Source organism: Podarcis filfolensis (genome assembly GCF_964270895.1).
Source record: "Podarcis filfolensis genome assembly, chromosome: Z".
NCBI classification, from domain to species: domain Eukaryota; kingdom Metazoa; phylum Chordata; class Lepidosauria; order Squamata; family Lacertidae; genus Podarcis; species Podarcis filfolensis.
Window position 1 is genome coordinate 44,715,176 of NC_139617.1, and position 22,152 is coordinate 44,737,327.

Here is a 22,152-nt window from a genome sequence, read left to right on the forward strand (position 1 = left end):
TAATTAAACAGTCAGTCTGTGAGCACTTAGAAAAGGGTGCTGTGATTACTAAGACCCAGCAAAGGTTTCTCAAAAACAAGTCTGCCGCTATCAGATAAGATATGTTTCACTGCTGCTGGACCCAAAGTATCAGTTAGAATCTTGGGATGTGTGAAGACAGAAATGTATGTGTCCTTGACCATCTTACTGGGCCAAGCGAGCACCAACAGGATTTCAGTCATTTCCCTAGATGGATGGGTGGCGCAGCTGAGAAGCCCTGCTGTGGGAGACTGATAAGACCTGGGCAATTTGGGGGTATCACTCATTCTTCAAAGTCAAGAAGTCCCAGGTGTCAAATGACCTTGAAAAATAACTTGACAAGCAGTGCACACCTGTTCAGGACTTGTAAGTCCTACTGAGTTCAGTTGGGCACACTCCTGAGTAAGTTTGTGTGGGGTTTCAGCCTGAGACCCCCATCACAAAAAATAAAGCCATGTATGGCTCTCATGCACCTTGCTGAAGCTAAGCAGGGCTGGGTCTAGTCAGAACCTGGAAGAGAGTCCACTTGGGAACCCCCATTTGCACCATCTTGAGCTCCATGAAGGAAGAAAGGCTAGGTGTACACTTTAAAAGGCTGTATTCAATGTAAATTGTACTTTCAATTTCATTGAAATTGGTGAACTAGATTAGTTATGTTAATTTCTATAGGTCTACTCTGAGTAGAACTTAATTGGATGCAACCTATAGATACATGCAGTGATTGTCTGCCTCTCAAAACAAATTCCACTTATGGACTCTCCGAGACTCCTGTGCCTTAAAAAAAAAAAAGGAGAATACAATTTTGGTTAGGTTGATAGTCCATTAAATGCATAATGCTTCTCATGCCAATCTTCCTCCACTAAGTGTCCTGTACACGTTGACAGGTCAGCCTGGGAACTGATAAGCATTCCAGGAATGCATTAAAGAGGTGGTCATGGATAAATGCCTGCTTTTTCACCAATGATTTGAGTTATCTGCATCATACATACCAGAATCATAGAAATCTTGGTTCTACACACAGACACACACAAGACACTAGGCCCTTTGATACCTTAGCAACCCTAACTTTCAAGGAATTTAACATTGATTCAAACAGAAGCGCTCTTCAGTACCAGCAACTCCCTGATCATAGAAGGCTAACATGTCAGCCCTGCCTCTTCCCCAGGATATACCCAACTGACCTTCTATGTGTTTTCCTCAAGTAATTTTGCCTGGCTGAAATGTGTTGCAGAAATGTGTAGTTGGAATATAGACTCTTGTACATAGGAAAGAGCCACATCCAGTGTTCCACTCATTTTTTTCCTGTGGACCTTCTCATCACTGGCACATGGCCCCTAAAAGGTTGCCCATGAGGAAATTCGGCTGTTGAGCTGGAAAAGGATCCCCCTCCTGTAACATTGTTACAATGTACCGTTCACTTTTAAAATGCATTGAATGGAATAGCAGTACATAATAACAATAACTATGATGAAACGCTAATCAAAAGTGAAGGAAATCTCCTTCCATTAAGGGACTCTGAAGATGTACTTTGAAACAATGAATGGAACCAATAAAAATAAGAAATGAAATTGAGGTCAGGGGCTCCTTGTAAATGAAAAGCAAATAAACGTCCTCGTAGATGTTGTCTCCATTCCAGACTTCATAGATTATTTCATTGTCATTGCTACCCCTTTGCAGAAAATGAAACACATTTAAGAGTAAAAGTCAGATGAATGGGATTACATTTGGCCTTGATTAAAGGTTCAGGGATTAATTAGTAATGTTTCAGAGTAGGATAGCAATTTAAAAAATGCTAGGATGAAAAATTAACTATTGGTCTTTGAAGGAAAATGTGCTTTTGTCAGCATGGTTGCTACCCCTGCCATCCCCCCGCCCCCCACCAGTTGGGAGTAGCTGGTTTAGAACCATTTTTCTTTTCTCTCTTCCCAGTTTCTGCTGCTTCTTCAACCCTAGCTGTACACTGCAACCTTCATCATGTGTCATGCCTCAGGATTCAGATCTCCTGCTAGCAGATAAGGCATCCAGTTTCATGGAAGATGGCAAAGAGGACAATTTCATGGATGCTAGTTTGGAAACCTTCCCAGGAGAAAGCCCCAAAGACTCCCACAAAAAAGGGGCCCCAGAGACTACTGATGTCTCCATCCTCTGTACCTGAGGAATTGTTCTGTCTGCCTTCTGTGACTCAGAGAGAAAGCCCCTCAGAACCACAGGCAGCATGGAAATAACAGGCTCCCACTGTTTTGACATGTTTAGGGGCAGCCCCCTTTATGTCCAAGCTGCCCAAGCAGTGGAGCTCGAGTTATCTACCTTACTTCAAGAGTCTCTAAATCAGGAGTGAGCAGCCTGTTGCCTTCTAGATGTTGTTGGACTACAACTCCCATCATCCCATAGATCGTGCTAGCTGGGGATAATGGTAATCAGTGTCCAGCACAGGTTCCATGCTAAGCTCACAGTTGGCTTCCAACTAATTACTGGAGCAATAATCCAAGCTCCCTTTTCTTTTATTTGGTTCACGCCCAGCCTGAACTTGTAACTAGTTCCACACATGATCTGTCCATGGTTCTGATTTCCTATTGAGGTTAGCCGGCACACTCTTGGGTGCCCACAACTGGGTCACGGTATCATGATGCATGTTTCTCTTTCCTGAAATGTTTTATTGTGAAACCTCTGAGTGATATTTTGTCTTACCTGTTGCTTGCCATGAAAAAATGGTCCTTTGCACATCCCCTCCCCCACAAAGAGAACCCAAAGTTTCATAAGGAAACTATAATTTCTATTATGCTCTGCTCTTTCTCTTTAAAATATTGGATCATTGTGTATTCAGTGGAACTATTACTGCAGTAAAAATACTTGGTAGTTTTGTTTTAAGGAAAATGAAGTAGAAGTTAAACACAGGAATTTCATTCTCCCTTCCAGACCTCAGACCTAGGGCCAAATGCAACCCTCTATGCCCTGCTATCTGTTCCTCAAGGCTCTTCCTAACCATGCCTCTCACCAATTACCACCCTTCATGTAAGGACCACAGAGTGGTTTACAATATAAAAACATAAAAAATATGTAACGTTATGAAAAACAAAACAATGATCACCTTCCCCATTTTAAAAGGCCATAGATTATTTAATTAGACAAAGGCCTGGGAGAAGAATATTTTTCACCTGGTGCGTAAAGATATTCAATGAAGGTGCCAGGTGAGCTTCCCTATGGAAAGCATTCCACAAATGGGGAACAACCACAGAAAGGGCCTGTTTTCATATTGCCAACTTCTGGACCTTTCATAGAGGAGGCACATGAAGAACGGCTTCAGAGGGTGATCTGCAGGGTCCATGTTCAATCATGTGGGGAGAGGCAGGCATTGAGTTTTTGCAGTCCTGAGCTGTTTAAGTTTTATGGGTCAAAACCAGCCCTTTGAAATGGCAGCCAGCGCAGTCTAGCAAGTATTGGCATTATATGCTCAAACTGTCTTGCTCTGGTGAGCCACCTGGATGCTGAATTCTGCCCCAGCTGGATTCCAAACTGTCTTCAGAGGCAGCACCATGAATAATGTGTTGCAGTAATCTAATTCTCACCAACCCTTCTCTTTTCCTCCTTGAATGTTTTTGCTTGAATGGAATGTGTCCTTGATCTGATGCCTCTTGCTCGTCATTGATGGAGGTGTGTATGTGTGTGTAAACCTTCAATTTATGCAGTACAAAAATAAGAGCCACATCAATTGATCACTTTGGTCTATGTCCCCTGCCATCACTGGCAATCTGGCCATGGGGTAATATGAACCTGAAGCTGAAACACTTTTCCTTCCACTTACCCAAGAGGGGAAAAAATTTGGATTAGGCATCACTGGAGACATACTGGACATTTTGTGCGGTATTTACATGGTATCCCATAAAGTCATAATGAGACAGGGCATTGGACAGTGTTTGGGTCCACACATCATTTGGTGGTTGGTTTTTGCTGGGTGTTCAGATTCACACCACATAGGCGGCTTTCCTTTCCTTTCCTTTCCTTTCCTTTCCTTTCCTTTCCTTTTCCTTTTCCTTTTCCTTTCCTTTCCTTTCCTTTCCTTTCCTTTCCTTTCCTTTCCTTCTTCACCTTCAATTGGGTAACGAAAGCAGAGATCAAAAGCAAGAAAGGCATCTGATAGGTGAGGAACCTGAGTTGGGGGAACAAAATCTTTGGAATAAAATAAATCCCAATAGCAATGCTCCCTTTAATGTTCAAATCTGGTCAAATCTGAAAAAAAAGAATAATTATACATCCTGGTTGGTCATGGCTTACTTAAAATCTATGGAAGTATATAGTTCTTTAGGAATTCTCCATGAGGCTTTGCAATATTCTGATTGGTTTTTTCTCTCTCTCCACCTTCTATTTTATTCTCGGAGTACTTGGTGCAACCTATGGTTCACCTCATTATAGAGTGTTATCAGCATAGCAGTTTCCTTCATCCCCCTCTGCAGCCATGTTCTGACCTCAAAGGCACAATCTCAATGAGGCATATTCAGAAAAGTACAAGTCACGGAGTTCTCTCTCTTTTTCTTCCTTTCCCAAATGTGCAGCTGATTTTTATCATGTGTTATCTTAATTACACAGTTTAAGGGCATGCACAGAAAAAATCATTTCTGGGATTCTCATATTTGCTAATAGAACACTGAGGTAATATCAGAAGTAAAACCTATTTCCAAGGGTTTTTTTGAATGTCACCCCCTCCACCTTCTGGTTCTAACCCATTCCGTGAAAATTAAAGAACAAGAGTGGTGGTGATCCCACCATTTTCTTTTCCCTGTTTACGTGCTAATGTCTTTTAAACCATTACTTAGCAATGGGGATTTCAAATAGAACTGCTATTAGTGAGGATGTAAAATGTATTATTTATGTTAGTCATCATACGCTCTTCATAGAATTCATTTCTTTATTCATCTAAAGCAGGGATATTAAAAGTGTGAGATGTTTATGAACTACAGCTCCCATCATCCCTGACCACTGAGCAGGTGCCTGAGGCTAATGGGACCTGGAATTTAGCAATATCTGGTGGGTCCCAAGTTCCTTACCCCTGATCTGAAGCAGGGGTAGGTAATCCCAGGCCTACTTCACATGCTTCATGTGAGGATAAAATATGGAGAGGGAGAACTCTGTATGCCACTTGAACTCCTTGGAAGAAAAGTGGGGTAGAAAAATAATTAATTGAAGCTTATACCATTTTATAAAAGGGGGAAAAATTAAACAAGTCAATCTCAAAGTACCATCAGACTCCATTCTTTCCATTTCAAAACAAATATGTAGGTTACAAAAATAAAGTATGAAAAAGCATGCCCAGTCTTGGTGTGTTGTTAGGTGGGGGCAAATGGCAAGACCTGAGGGCAACAGAAAGATTGTAAATAGTCTGTCAGAGATCACGAAGCATCTTTTGCTAGGCAATTCCTTTTGGGATAGAAGCTGGGCTCCTGGGAAGGTGAGAGCAGGGAGTTTTGTAACTCCAAGCAACGTACATTTTGGCTTCTAGGAAAACAAAATTCAGTTTCACTCCCTGAATTTGGCAGCAAAGTGTGAATACATTGGAATCATGACTTCCAGACACCTAGAGGCTGGAGTTGCATTGTTTGCTTTTCTATTGTTGCAGCTTATCTCACTGTGTCATATGCCTGAAAATTGGAACCTTGCCTCCCCAGGATAACTTGCAGGAGGCAATGAAAGCTTGTACCTCCATTGCCTTCTTCAGTTTTCTTTTAATCGGTGAATAAAACAGTTCTGCCTGGAATAGCAAATGTGTGTGTGTGTGTGTGTGTGTGTGAGAGAGAGAGAGAGAGAGAGAGAGATCCATTATCTAATTCTTAACTAACATGAGGCATTATAAAATGAGGAAACCAAACAAGTGTAAAAAGCTATAAAATTCATAACCCTCGACAGTTCCTTCCCCTTTGAGCGCTGAGGCTTGTACCCCTAACCATCTATTCAACCATCAAACTAACTGCTTGGTATTGAATCTCCCTCCCAACACATTCAAAATAAATATTCCCATCTCAAATTCTGCATTCGTGTATACTACTGAAAGTGAGGGAATGCATATGGAGTGTAGCAGGAAATGCACTTCAATGTCATAAAGAGGGTCCAATTTGTTGCGAACCTGGGTTCATTTGTATGCTTTTATTCCAAACCTAATAAATTATTTTCTGTTTGAGATTTTTGCTACAAGGGAGCAGTTGCTGGCCAAAAAAAGGTGCTCCTACTTAAAGTTTTATCCCAATCTTCCTCCAAGGAACACATGGTAGTATACAAGCCATCCACTGGATTTCAACATCATAGCAACAATGCAAGGTGGTTGGGTTGAGAGCTAATGCTTGGATGACTGTCACCCAGTCAACATTATGCCTGAGTGGTGATTTAAGCCCTGGTGCCCCATTCCTAGTCTCACTCTATCAACAATAAGGTTGGATAAATGTTTCCAAACTGTGGTCCATGTTTCTTCATGGCCACATGACAGCTAAGGGTGAAGGGTGAAGGCAAAAATTAATATTAATTTTTACCTTGCTACATTAAGAGAGGTCTATTTCTTGACTTAACAGTGATTATAAAAATTTTGCAGCAATATTGGCAAGGAGACTTAAAGCAGTACTGAGAAATTTAATACATAAAGATCAAACAGGGATTTTACGCTTAAAACAACTGAGAGATGATGTAACAGTGCTGAATGTTATTGAATATTTTGAAAAATGTAGTGATGAACAGCCCTGGTTTTTCTAGATGTTGAGAAAGCATTTGATAATGTTTCTTGGAGCTTTATGAGGAAGCTTATGGATATAATGGGATTTTGGAATGTGTTTTCAAGAAGGATGAATGTGATATACACAAAGCAATATGCCAATATTATAGTAAATGGGATTTTGTCAGAAAATATATTATATCAAAAGGAACAAGACAAGGTTGCCCACTGTCACCATTATTGTTCATCTTAGTGTTAGAAGTGTTACATCTCTACATATTCAAGGAAAGTAATGAGATACAAAGTATCAAAGTGGGACAACAAACTTATAAATGAAGGACATTTGCAGATGATGTAGTTTTATTTGTTGAAAACCCATTGAAAAATGTGGTGAATGTATTTGAGACAATAAAGCAGTTTGGCACTTTAGCAGGTTTTTATTTAATGATAAAACTAAAACGTTGGTAAAGGGGCGGGGGACGTACTGCCTAAGATGTTTTTGTTCCAAACTATGCTGATAATATGTAATCCTGGGTATTTCAAATGATGGCAAAAAGAATTGTCAAAGTTCATTTGGCAAGGGAAGAAACCAAGGATTAAATTTAAAATATTAACAGATGCTAAAGAAAGAGGAGGATTCTCACTTCCAAAACTAAAATTATATTATTAAGCAGCCTGCTTGACATGGATAAAGGAATGGATGATATTAAAAAATGCCAGATTGTCGGATCTGGAAGTTTATGGCAGAAGATATGGATGGCATGTAGGGCTTTTTTTGTTGAAACTAACTCAGTTCTGGCACTTCTCAGGTGGGCACCATTGCTATAATAAGAGAACAAGGGAAGTGTTCATGGTGAGTTCCACCACCTCTTTTTCTAGAAAAAGAGCACTGGGAATGCTTACCTGTGGCATGAAAAAGTAAAGGTCCATAAATGTTTTTCAAATCATTGTGTAATGAGAAGTTTGTTTGGAGTATGGGCCAGGTATAAAAACCTACTTGAAAGAAAAATGCCATTGTGGTTTTCCCCCATAGAAGCTTGTGCTCAAAAAGAAATAAATATGAAGGAGTACTGGGAGGCTTACAGAGATATATTAAGTTATACTGAAAGTGGATATAAACTTTAAAAATTAGAAAAAACAAGATTGTAGTCAGGTTGGTTTCAGTATCATCAAGTAAATGAACTATTTAAGAACTATTTAAATGGTTTTATGGAACAATGATCTGATTTTGAAATGGGGCTGCTTGAGAATAATGAAAAATTGATTTCTAAAATGTATAAAATGTAAAGATGAATGGGTTCTGTTGGTTCTCTCTTTTTCTTTTCTATTTTTCTTGTTTTCTCTTTGTATTTTTATTAATCTGTATTGGAAACATTTAGAAAAAGTTTTGGGGGTGTGGGGAGGGAGAAGTCCTTTATCTTGGATTGAGGACACAAACAGGAAGGGGACAGTTGGAAGAGAGGGGTCCCTGCATGAAAGGCAGGGTAGAAAGGGTCTCCCAGTGTGAAAAACTGGGAGAAGATGTAGGCTTCCCAGGTGGGAGATGGGAATGTCTACATGTGGATAAAACACAGGATATATATGATATAAATATGGTAAAGGGTCTTACAGGTATTTTCTTTCTCTCTCTCTTCTCTTTTTTCTCTTGGTTTTTATTATCCTTGTTCTGTAGACTGCTCTGATTCTTACTGTATTTCTGTCAAAAGAACTTTCTGATGGTAAGAGCTGTTCTACAGTGGAACAGACTCCTTTAGGAGGTTGTGGACTCTCCTTCCTTGGAGGTTTTTAAGCAGAGGTTGGATGGTCATCTGTCATGGATACTTTAGTTGAGATTTTTGCATTGTAGGGTGTTGGATTAGATGACCCTTGGCATCCTTTCCAACTCTACAATTCTATGATTCTATTATTCTAGGAGTGTGATGAATGTACTGTCATTCACCTTGTATTCTTCCTTTGGGTGGTGGTATGGATTCAATCTAGAATGACAGGGAAAGAATGAGCAATGAAAAGGAAAGTTGGAAAGATCCCTCTATGCAGGGATTAACTGACTTCTGGGACATGGACTTGGGTCTGGAGGAGATTGAAGTTCTGGGGGCCTTTGGATTTGGAGGAATCTTGAAACATGTCCTGAAACACTTTATGGATCTTAGCTTCAACTATGGAAATTTGGCTGACCTGTCCAATAGGAATAGGGAAGTAATAGTGCCACTGTATTCTGCTCTGGTCAGACCTCACCTGGAGTACTGTGTCCAGTTCTGGGCACCACAGTTCAAGAAGGACACTGACAAACTGGAACGTGTCCAGAGGAGGGCAACCAAAATGGTCAAAGGCCTGGAAACGATGCCTTATGAGGAACGGCTAAGGGAGCTGGGCATGTTTAGCCTGGAGAAGAGGAGGTTAAGGGGTGATATGATAGCCATGTTCAAATATATAAAAGGATGTCACATAGAGGAGGGAGAAAGGTTGTTTTCTGCTGCTCCAGAGAAGCGGACACGGAGCAATGGATCCAAACTACAAGAAAGAAGATTCCACCTAAACATTAGGAAGAACTTCCTGACAGTAAGAGCTGTTCGACAGTGGAATTTGCTGCCAAGGAGTGTGGTGGAGTCTCCTTCTTTGGAGGTCTTTAAGCAGAGGCTTGACAACCATATGTCAGGAGTGCTCTGATGGTGTTTCCTGCTTGGCAGGGGGTTGGACTCGATGGCCCTTGTGGTCTCTTCCAACTCTGTGATTCTATGATTCTATGATTCTATGAATAAAAGTATTGTCAGGTTGGAGTCTTCCAGAGATCTGCTCTTTAGAATTAAAGAATATGAAGAAGACCTGCAGAAGGGACCTGGAAAAGAGTTAAGAGCCTCGGACATAAGATCTCCAGGTTGATGCACTATATGGAATTGACGGAAAGGACTGGCAGAATCCGAAACCAGGGAGAGGAGATGGTGGAAGAAGATTGGAGAATTTAAAGTTTATATATAGAAATACTGTAAAATTAATGAGTGATAGAAAAATGGTGGAATGAAATTTTATGGCCTTAGCAGAAATGTTACAAGGAGTTAAGCATATATAAGTATTTTAGTCTTAATGGAAAATAAGGTTAAAAATATGTTGAGATATTTATAATATGATAGAAAATAGAGAAAGATGGAAAGGATTTGCTGAAACAATTAATAGAAGTGGAATACAAAAAGGGAGGTGAGAGGAGGTTGAGGAAACAAGGGAATGAAAGATAGAGTATGGAAAAGGTGTGGTGTATGTTTTTTAAATTGTTTTTGTTTTGTTTTATTTAGGGTTAGGGTTAGGGTTAGGATTTTGTTTAGTTTAGTTTAATGTGTTTAGTTTAATGTGTTTAGGTTGTGTTTTGTATTGTTTATATATTGTATTGCATTGCTTTTTTTCTCTTTTGTTTCTTTTTTCTCTTGTCTTCTTTTTTTTCTTTTCTTTTCCTTTTCTGTAATCTTTAAAAGCAATAAATATTATTTTAAAATAAAAGAGCAATGAAAAGGTGATTGTCTTCCTCAAGAATTGAGCTCCCCTCCCTCCAAGGGCAAGTTGCCCAAAGGCTCCTTCAAATCACCAATGAGAATTAGGTCTCTAATATTAAGAATATAAGAAGAGTCCTGCCAGATCATGGCCAAAGGCTCATGCAGTTCAACATTTTATTTTCACGGTGGCCAGCCAGAATCCTATGGGAAGCCCACAAGTGGGACTTGAATGGAACATCACTATTTCCACTTCTGATACTCAGCAACTGGCAGTCAGGGGCATACTGTCTCTGGCTGTCAAGGGAGAAAAGTGTCATTGTGGCTATTAGCCATTGGTAGCCTTACTGAATTCTTTCATTACTGAAGTCTTATGTACTAAATGTTCTTATCTACACAACACAATTGTCCCTCTTTAGGTGTTTATGTTCACTATTCATCTTGCTTTTTCAGTTCTTTACTAGCTGGGAGTGGGTGACACCCAGTATAATTGACTCTTTTCTCCTTTTGACTTGAGCTTGCTTTCATTTCACCTCCACACAGGACTCAGGACACACCTCTCTCTTACACTGCTGGTTCTTCTGGATTTTCTGGATAATGACAGTTCCTCCTCTTTGTACATCTCTCTCTCTCTCTCTCTCTCTCTCTCTCTCTCTCTCTCTGTGTGTGTGTGTGTGTGTGTGTGTGTCTGTGTGTGTTTGTGTGTGTGCACATGGCAATTGAAGATAACATCTTATGCATTTGGGGAAAAACAGGCTCTGACCCAGGAAACCACGTGTTATGCTTTCTGGTCTTTAAGGTTCCATCAGTCCCTTTTTACATTTGTACATCACTGATGTATTTCCATTTGAATAATTTGATCAACCTTTTTCAAGACTGAGCCACGGACAGCAGTCTAGGGTAAGCCAGATAATGGGAACTCAATGTCATGTGCCACGCTATGACTCCAGAGACCAGCGGTGATCAAGACTCTGAGCCAGAGTCTCCAGAATCTCTGGCTTAGGATCTGGACATGTCCCAGAGTAGGTTTGGGGTTCTGACATATATTAGCTGCCAGAAGAACCTCCTGTATCACCAGGGCCTATAGGGGCAGAGCCAGGAATCTCATAGGCGCCTTCCCTCTAGGAACCCAATGTCTCCTGTAGGATCTCACTGGTCCAGTAGTGCAGGGGACATGTCAAGTGGGAGTCTATGGAGAAGAGAAAGCATGCCCAACATTCCCATCATGTTTACTTTTCAAGCTAGCACTTTGCAGCTGCATTGCTTCAATATCGTAACACTTCATGCCTGAGGGTTAGCCCTTTAAGAATCTGACAGTATCCAAAAGGGGGTGGAGCCCAGCAGTGGTAGTTCAGAGGCAAAGGCATAAAAAAGTATTACTCAGTCTTTGTTCTAGCAAGCTGTTCACTCTGTGGTCCTGAAGTGGCTGAGCTGGCATCAGACCAGAACAAGACATGTCATATGAAAACTCTCCTCTTACTAGACTGAATGGTGTGTTCCAGAGATTTGTATGGTATAGTATTTGCCTAATATACTCTTATGAGGCCAAAGCATGGCAATACACAGGTGCTTATGATGGACTAGGGACATATTGACATTTTGGAAATGTATTCAATATCCTGAGAGTATCTGTTGCAGCTTAGTAATGATGATGCAGAAGTTGTTGAGGCGCACAGCTGAAGCAAGGCAAGGAAGTCTTTTTGAACTGGACAACTTGAAGCAGACAAAATACCCTAAACTGTACATAAGCCCATCTGAAGCTAAAAGTCCATCAAATTCCCCCACTGTGTCACCAACCATTTCATTTCCCAGAAGGTAGAAGAAGCAACAAGAGGATCTTCGATCTTGGACCTGGTCCTCACCAACAGAGAGGAACTGATGGACAAAGTGGAAGTACCCAGAAACTTGGGAGGAAGTGATCATGTCTTCCTGGGTTTCATGATACACAGGGAAGGGAAAACTGAGAGTAGTCGGACAGGCACTCTGGACTTTAAGAAGACCAGTTTCAAAAAGCTTAAGGAGCTACTGGGTGAGATCCCATCGTCAGAAATACTTAAAAAGAAGGGAGTCCAAGAAGGATGGTAGTTTTTAAAATGAGAAATATGGAAGGCCCAAATGCAGACATTTCCAACAAGAAAGAAAAGTGGGGGGCATCTAGGGAAACCGGTGTGGCTGCATAAGGAGCTTACAGAAGAGCTGAGATTTTAGACTGCCATGTATAAGAAATTGAAGATTCCTGAATTGCAGGTGGTTGAACTAGATGACCCTTGGTGTGCCTTTCAACTCTACAACTCTATAATTCTATTATTTTCAGAGTATGTCCTCTGCAGGGAACATGCTGGCCAAGCAAACACTGCTGAGGCTGCCTGCCTCTCCTCTTCCCCTACCCAACACCCATCTGCCCTGCCTTTTGGCAGCCCTTGATTGCTCTGTATGGGCACCTGGGGCAATCCATGGTTATCTCAACTCAATCCTGTAAAATCTTGGGTCGACCCAAACTGACCTAATTTGGTCATATTTTTATGCATGAATGGAATAGAGTGATGGAAAGATCACAATGGCATTATAATTTTGTCATTCTTGTTCAGAACATTAGTGAATTGGGGTTTCTAGCCAGCAAAGTTATATTCAGAAGAGTTCCATTGGAATTAATGGACCTAAGCTGGTCATGTGTATTAATTTACATGGGTCTACCGTGAGAATGACTAACATTGAATACAACCTTTGTGTCTCTTTACTGTCTCTCCCCATGAAGTCCTGCATTTATTTAAACCAGTGGAACATGGGACCGGGAGGAGTCAGGGTCAAAAAAGAAATCAGAACCAAAGGGAAACTGAGAAGTAGAATATGATGGAGGAAATCAGATGAAGAGACCAAGTTTTCTTCTTCATGACTAAGAACATTTACCACATCCAGGGAAATCCCAGGCTGTTTCAGCAGGTTGCATGTGGTGCATTTGCCAGAGTTGAGTACATTTCCTTTGTCAAATTCCCAGATGGGTCTATCAGTTGTCTGTGCCCTGTGTTTCACTCTTTCCAAATTCTGGTTCAATTAGGCAAAAGAAATATGTATCGGTGTATGTACATTTTGCCATTATGTCAAGACCTGTTGGGTCCCTTCACTCTATTTGCATCTATTTTCTGTTTCTTTATCATCATTGAGTTCACACACTTTCATAAAACACTGCAAAAAATAGCAACCTTGATGCCATTGCACACTTTTTTTCATGATGTTATATTGGGGTGTGTGCCATGACTGTGGAGTCAGATTCCCAATCTTCAGGAGAATGAAGTCAAGGAATTCAAACCAGAAGTGGAATGGCATACAGACATCACCTTTCGGCTGTGTGCCTCAACAACGTCTGCACCATCATTACTAAGATGCAACAGATACTCTCAGGATATTGAAGACATTTCCAAAATGTCAATATGTCCTGACTCACCTATCACAGAGGCTCCAGTGAGACCAAAGTAGTTTCCTCTCTATCTGAGTGGAAGACTTATTGAGTAAACTGAGCTACTTTCACTGAAAAGGCACCTCCCTGTTGTGGGCGGGGTGAGCAACTGGGATGCAGCTGCTTGCTGCTTGATCTCAGCTTGATTGCTGCTGAGGCAAAATCAAAGCTCTGTTCTCTTGAGCTGTGCAGCAGGTCCAGTCTGATATCATTGCTTTCATAATAATCTGTACATGGAGAAAACACCGCATAGAATACAGTCATACCTCGTGTTGCGTTTGCTTCATGATACATTTTTTCAGGTTGCATCCTGAGGCGACCTGGAAGTACCAGAAAGGGTTACTTCCGGGTTTCGCTGCTCACGCATGCGCAGGTGCACAAAATTATATCACATGCATGCGCAGAAGCGCTGAATCATGACCTGCACATGTGTGCACGCAGTGTTTATTCAGGTGGGTGGGCACACTGTTAACATAGAGGAAAATGAAAAACCCACCAACAGTCTCTGTCCAGACTTCAGAACAGGACTCCTAATGCATTGGTTCCCCATCATAAGCCAGAGCATGTAATTCAGAACTACAACTTTTCTCCCTCTCTTTTCCCACCCCACCATATATCCTCCTGTCATCTACTGATGCATTTATTCTTATATCTTCTTGATCTCTTTATCGGACAATACGTTGACTGTAGGAGAAAACTGGTAGATATTTATTAATCTGTATGTGTATAAAACTCAAAATTCCAATCAAGTAAGTGAAATATCCAAGTCTCTCCATAAGTCTCTCCACTTTTACCACCACTCTCCTCCAAAAAATAAGATAAATTAATTTTAGGTTCTGCATTTAAACCTCACTTTGCTAAACTCTTGCATTGATTGTTTTCTTATGCAACCTTCACCATCCCCTTTAGCTTCCTCCTTCTTCCCATCTGGGGACATAAAATAGTAATTACCACATAATTGCAAAAATTAAATTAAATTCCTAGCCTTCCCTTATTTGACCTTCAATGCCCTTCTGCTGATGTTCCAGTAGGCCAGTGATGCCTTCACACAAGCATAGTGGAGTGGGTGTTGTTGCTTTTTAATCAGAAATACCAAAGGCTGGATCTTATGTGGTCTTTGGCAGTGCAAGGGTTGTTTCAAACCTCACCTTTGCATGATACACCTGAAAGGAAAGATGTCTTCCCAAATATTCTACCACTTCTTGCAAAAACAAGAAAATAGGTATCAGTTCCTCCCTATTAGAGTATTGAGTGATGTGGTCACTTGTACAAGCTTCCACACAAAGGCATTTGTGGTGGAGAGGGGGACATCAGGCTTGGGCCCCAAATGTTGCCCTTAGGACTCTCCCTAGGCCACACCACTTTCCCTAGGCTTCACCTCCAACCAGGTCTTCTCTGATCCCTCCTTTTTTGCCTGGATGGAATATGTCCATAAACTGTGATGATACCTCTTGCTTACCTGAACAGAGAATGGAGAGTGTGTGCATAGAAACATCTGATTTTTTAATAGCTAGAAAGTAGCCAACTCTACAAAAGTGAGAGTCTCATCAGTTGCTCCATCCGCACTTTGCCTCTGGTCCCCACTGCTAATAGCAGGTGGTCCTTGGAAGCTTTTCCACAAAGTAATGTGGCCCTAAACCTGAAAAATGTTCCCTACCCTTGATTCTTGGAATGTTCTGCTGGCTGTTGGCTTTCTGCTCATTGTGTTCGGGTTTTTCTTTTTACTCAATCCACTGATGGAAAATTAAAATGAATTCTTCATGTAATCTTATTAAGGTTATACATATTGGAGAAGGAAAGCTCTTCTGCCTTGCAGCCATACTCCTTCATGAGAAAGGCTTTGGAAGTAAACCCTGAGGGAAAATGCGTATCTTCTGCCTTGTGGGACACCTTCAGGAGAAGAAAAACCCTACACAATTCCAGGGTGGAGTCCCTAAGATGATTGGATGGCATCAGTGAGGCCAAAAAGGAGGTTTTGTCATCTGGGCAGCCCAAGACCTTCATGCCCAGACTTGCCCCCACTCTCCCCGAAAGGTTACTCTGGCACTCCCAATGCAGCAAAGACAAAGCAGGAAGCAGCAGTTATGAATTACTGGTCTCTACAGACACAGCAGGGGCTGTGATTCTCCAGCGGTTTGACTTCACCCAGGGGACCATGCTCCATTGTCTCTGAAAATGGTCAACAACATGAATATATCCTCATACCACAGCTGCATTGACCTGGAAAATGAGGGAAAGGAAATAATCAAAAGGAAATACATTTCAGATTATTTCTTTCCTTCAGCTTCTCCAGTATATACAAGAACCATCTTCTTCACTGAAGTTCTGGAGCTCATATTCATACAAGGCTATGAACCATTTTCAGGGAATAATGGAATATCTACTTTCTCCTAGAGAGAGGAGAAAACCAATCAGCACATCTCAAAGTATGAAGGAAATATCTTGGTCACTGGCATCTCCCAGTTAAAAGGAAAAGAAATGGCATAAATCAGGCCTTATTTCTTAGGCAGTGTCTGCTTTGGACAGCTCAATTATTAACCACCAAAATTTCATTTACACGCAACTTTCATATTCTTACAGCAAGGGTCACTGACTAGCTACCACCCATTAGACACAGATGAAGTCTCTGCCTACTGTGAACTAGACGCAACTTCCTCCTTTTTTAAAAAAAAGTGCAGAATGTTTTAATAGAACATTTGATATTAATATGTATCTGGTTAAAGAAGAGATAAAACTTCAACTGTATTTAGAGATATTTACTATATTTATAGGTGGTTATGGGGGAGACTGTGGAAAGGAAGGTCTGTTGCTGACCTTTTTTTGCCCATTTATGTCAGGGATGAGGAACCTGTAGATCTCTAAATGTTGTTGGACTACAATTCCCATCAGTTCTAGCTGGCTCTGGTCAGTCATAAGGGATGATGATAGTTGTAATCCAACAGTTTCTGGAGGATCATGGGTTCCCTATTCCCAATATATATGTGGCCATGCATTACCTATAATGAATAGCTCAGTTGGTAAAGTATGAGACTTAATCTCAGGTTCATGGGTTCAAGACCAACCAATAATTTAAAAAAATAAATAAATCCTGGATTGCAGGAGATTGGATTAGATGATTCTTGTAGTCTCTTCTAACTCTATAAATCTATGATTCTTTGTCAGGCATAGGCAAACTTGGTCCTCCAGATGTTTTGGGACTACAACTGCCATCATCCCTGACCACTGGTCCTGTTATCTAGGGATGATGGGAGTTGTAGTCCCAAAACTTCTGGAGGCCCAAGTTTGTCTATGCCTGTTCTATGTGCTCTAGAATGTACATCCACTAGTCTTCCACTCAGAGATTTAAACTACTAAATTAGAGAGGAGGAACCTGTGACCCTCTAGAAGTTATTGCAGATACTCCAAGTGTCCCTGTTTTCCATGGACTTGCTGCAGAAGCCGTCCTAGTTTCTGATTTGATCTCGGAATACCCCACTTTTCCTTAGGACGTCCCTATTTTTATCCAAGAAATGTTGGAGGGTATGGAATAGGATGTCCATTTTTTCATTGGAGAAATGTTGGAGGGTATGCTATTGGCCAATGATTTGGTATGAAAGAAATTGAAGTCTGGTCAGAACTAGAGGGCCGTAGGTCCCTTGTCGCTGAATTAGAAAGACTGAAAATGCAAAAGAGTGGCAGAACTTTGCAAGGAATGTATACCCAAATTTGTAAATATGGCCAGCTGGAGGCCTCTCATTATTTCCTCTTACTGTTTATCCATACATACACCGCTTATGTATGTATTTGCTCTTGAAGGGAACTATTAAAGAAGTATACCTGAAGGTCCTGTATACCTGAAGATGCGTCTTCACCCCCATTATTCAGCCTGGGCATTGAGGTCCAGCTCCAAGGGCCTTTTGGCGGTTCCCCTACTATGAGAAGTGAAGTTACAGGGAACCAGGCAGAGGGCCTTCTTGGCAGTGGCACCCACTCTGGAATGTCCTCCCATCAGATATCAAGGAGATAAGTAACATTTAGAAGACATCCGAAAGCAGCCCTAGTTTAATGTTTTCTTTTGTTTTTATATATGTCGGAAGCCACCCAGCATGGCTGCAGGTTTAGGATCAGAGTTTTCCTTCTCCTAGATGGGCTACCTTCTCAGATACTACCCTTCCCCTAACACCCCATACACTCCTGGATGCTTTCAGTCAGAATTTATGGTAGTGATGTAAGCCAGAGGTCAGCTCCAGTATCATGAGCCCTGTAGCTCTATCAGGTTCAAGCATGGATTGGTGAGCTCAACTAGAAAAGGAGGGAATGGGGGTGGAGATTCTCCGCTATTGACTCCAGTTACAATGGAAGGGCTCAGAGCCAGAGGCTGACAGCACAACACTGGGATGAAGCAGGAAGTGACACCACCAGCTCATTCCAGGAGTGTAAGTATCTGCACTGAGGGGCAGGTATCGGAAGATAGAACAGAAGCATGCTCATTGCAACATTCCATCATAAAAGCATTCTTTGAGAAGGTAACAAAATATTATCGACACATGTAAAGGTTTTTGCTCATTTTATATATATATATATATATATATATATATATATATATATATATATTACACACACACACACACACACACACACACACACATATATATATATATATATATATATATATATATATATATATATATAGACCCCTGACAATTAAGTCCATTCGTGAACGCCTCTGGGGTTGCAGCGCTTATCTTGCTTTACTGGGCAAGGGATGACGTTTGTCCGCAGACAGTTTTTCCGGGTCATGTGGCCAGCATGACTAAGCTGCTTTTTACTCAATATAGTATATTGATAATTCTCTCCGCTCTCTTTGCAAATTTTATACAGCATCAAGAGGAAAATGGATTTTTTCTCTTGTTTATGAATGATTCGTTAAATTATATTCCAATTTCTCTGAAACCAGCATGTATGTGTGTAGATATATATGAATAAAGATGCAAAAATTGCTTACTTTTGCACATTTAGCTAATATTCAGTGCACAAAGAAAAGAAAAGGAATCACATTTTATGGGTATATCCCTCTAAACACACATACTTTATGTAGCAAATTTGTTACTAAATCCTAATGTTAATTTTTATTTTGAAGGCATTTCTGTTTGGCTATTACACTGGGATCTGTACAGTGGTACCTCAGGTTAAGACTTAATTCGTTCTGGAGGTCCGTTCTTAACCTGAAACTGTTCTTAACCTGAAGCACCACTTTAGCTAATGGGGCCTCCTGCTGCCGCCGCACCGCCGGAGCACGATTTCTGTTCTCATCATGAAGCAAAGTTCTTAACCCGAGGTACTATTTCTGGGTTACCGGAGTCTGTAACCTGAAGCGTATGTAACCTGAAGCGTATGTAACCCGAGGTACCACTATATCTGTATTGCATTTAGCTGTGAAAAGATAAACTGGAATTGGAATGGGTGATATCCAACTAACTCGTACTCAGAGTAGACTCAATGAAATTAATGAAGGCTTATCCACACCTACCATTCCTCCTCTCTTTCCAGGCCCTGTCCGCTCTTACTGAACTGGAGCAAACAGCAATCCATGGAAAGCGTGAACTGATATTTGTTCTGATTGAACACTAAAGAGTGGGTTTTCACAAGGAAAGCTTGGGGGAAAGCAAACACCAAAACAAACAAACAAACAAACAAACAAACAAACAACCCATGCTCAAACATGGAACTTTAAAGTGCAGACCTGTGCCTGGAAAAAAGTGGGCCAAATGGTATGTGTGGATAAGCCCTGAGTGTAAGCAAGTCCATACCCTCCAACTGTCCTTATTTTCCAGGGACAGTCCCAGAATGTCCCTCTTTACCCCACCAGTGCTGTCACCACTAAGCTCAGGGAGGAGGATGAGCTAGCACTTGTCCTGGTGGCAGTGGTGGCTGAGAAGGAGCATCCTGTTGCCTCTCCATGGCCACCACTGTGGGCCTCTTTGCTTGGGCAGCTTGTTGTGCCTGTTGGAGAGCAGGTGAGGAGGAAGAGAGGCTGCTGCCACTGAGGCCCAGGCTTGTGGGGGGCGCCGGCCCTGACATGCGGGCCCTGGGGTAGAAGAAAAGGAGAGCAGAGAGAACGAAAGGAGTCTAGGTTTTTTGTTTTTAATGCTTTGTGCATCCATGTCTAATCTTGCCCCTTTCTAAAATTTATTTATTGGTGTGTGCTTTGCTTTTTGTAAATATACCATAGAATAAAGTAAAATTGAGATTAAGGGGTTTTCTTAGGGCAATGGAGAGAATGTGCTGTGTCCCATTGCTGTAGTGGTGGTCTGTGGGTGGTCTGCGGGTGTGGAGACCAAAAAATGGGGGAAGAGAGAAGAGTCAGTTGTGGGGAGTGAGGAATGTCCCTATTTTCATTCGTGGAATGTTGGAGGGTATGCAAGTCACACTTTTCCATTGAATTCATCATGTCTGCTCTGTGTATGACTAACACTGGGTAAGTTTAGCACCAGCTGGGCTGCAGGAGTTGCCAGAAGCAGGTGTACATGTTGCCATCCAACCATCTTATGGACTCCACTCTTGATTTTTGTAGGGCTTACTTCTTAGCCTTTTCTTCTCCTGAAAATATCCCGCAAGGTAGTGGAAGTTTCGGGTCAGAGTTTTCCTTCTCCTAGATTGGCTACCTTCCAAGCTGATGAGACCAATCTGCTGCTTATATCCCTCTACAGCATGTGAAGAAACCACCTTCTTGACCATTGGACCCACTATTGTTCTCATCTGCCAGAGCCTGTCTAGGCACGCATGGGGAAGCCCCTAACCCACCAGTGATCTGAGACCCATCAGCTACCTTCACATGGTTTGGCTGGCCAGTTGAAACTGTTTTTTTGTGGGTGGCCACTGTTGCATGCTGACAGCTCCCAGGAGCCACAGGTGAAAGATGAAGGCAGGGTGGGGACCAAAGGTAGACAAACTGCCCCAGAAGAAGCATTACATGTCCCCCACCAGAGGTACTACCTCTCCCCTAGCACCCCATACACCCCTTAATACAGGGGTCAACAAACTTTTTCAGCAGGGGGCTGGTCCACTTTCCCTCAGACCTTGTGGGGGGCCAGACTATATTTTTTTTGGAGGGGGGGAATGAACAAATTCCTATGCCCCACAAATAACCCAGAGATGCCTTTTAAATAAAAGGACACATTCTACTCATGTAAAAACATGCTGATTCCAGGACCATCTGTGGGCCGAACTGAGAAGGCGATTGGGCTGGATCTGGCCTCCAGGCCTTAGTTTGCCTACCCATGCCTTAATACAGGGGTAGGCAACCTAAGGCCCGTGGGCCGGATGCAGCCCAATCGCCTTCTAAATCCAGCCTGTGGATGGTCCGGTAATCAGTGTGTTTTTATATGAGTAGAATGTGTCCTTTTATTAAAAATGCATCTCTGGGTTATTTGTGGGGCATAGGAATTGGTTCATTTTATTTTTCAAAATATAGTTGGGTCCACCACATGGTCTAAGGGACAGTGGACCAGCCCAAGGCTGAAAAAGGTGGCTGACCCCTGCCATAATACATCTCACAGTCAAGGCTGGCCAAAAATGGAAAGTGCTGCCTCCTCACACAGACACCCCGATGCCAACTCCAACTCCTCTTTAACCTCCTCCTGCTGCTACAGACCCAGTGGCGTAGCATGGGGGATGCAGGGGGTCCGGCCGCACCGGGCGCAACATCTGGGGGTTAGGGTTAGGGGGCACAAATCCACGGGTTAGGGGGCGCAAATTACTTGCCTTGCCCCGGGTGCTGACAACCCACGCTACGCCACTGTACAGACCTCCCCTATCCCAGTGACAATTCCCCCTGCCACCTCTGATGGTGAGAAAAAGGGGAGGAAAAGGAGGCCAAAAGTAGATCAACAGGGTGGTGGTGAGGTAAGAGGAGTTGGCATCAGTGGATGAGCTGGTGGGCATCAAGCAGGGACAGAAGAAGAGGCACCTGTCAGGAGGGGAAGTCGGTGATGGTGGAGGCAGGTGGCAAACAGGGTACTCCTCATGGAGCTGGAGCTGCTATCCTTTGCAATAGTCCCAAGCCCAGGATACTGAGGCAATGGCTTCACCTTGCCTCATGGGTAAGCCCAGTGCTTTTTCCCCTTAAAAAATGTTTAGGGGTACTCTCATTCCTACTCATATTGAAATACTGCCCCTCACTGAGGCCAAACTTAGATTCACAACTTTCATATTCTTACAGCAAGGGTCACTGACTAGCTACCACCCATTAGACACAGAAGAGGTCTCTGCCTCCTGTGAACTAGATGCAACTTCTTCTTTTTAAAAGAAAAGAAAAGAACAGAATTGTTTTAATAGAACAATTGATATTAATATGTATCTGGTTAAAGAAGAGATAAAACTTCAACTGTATTTAGAGATATTTACTATATTTGTAGGTGGTTATGGGGGCGACTGTGGAAAGGAAGGTCTGTTGCTGATCTTTTTTTGTCAATTTATGTCAGGGATGAGGAACCTGTGGATCTCTATATATTGTTGGACTACAATTCCCA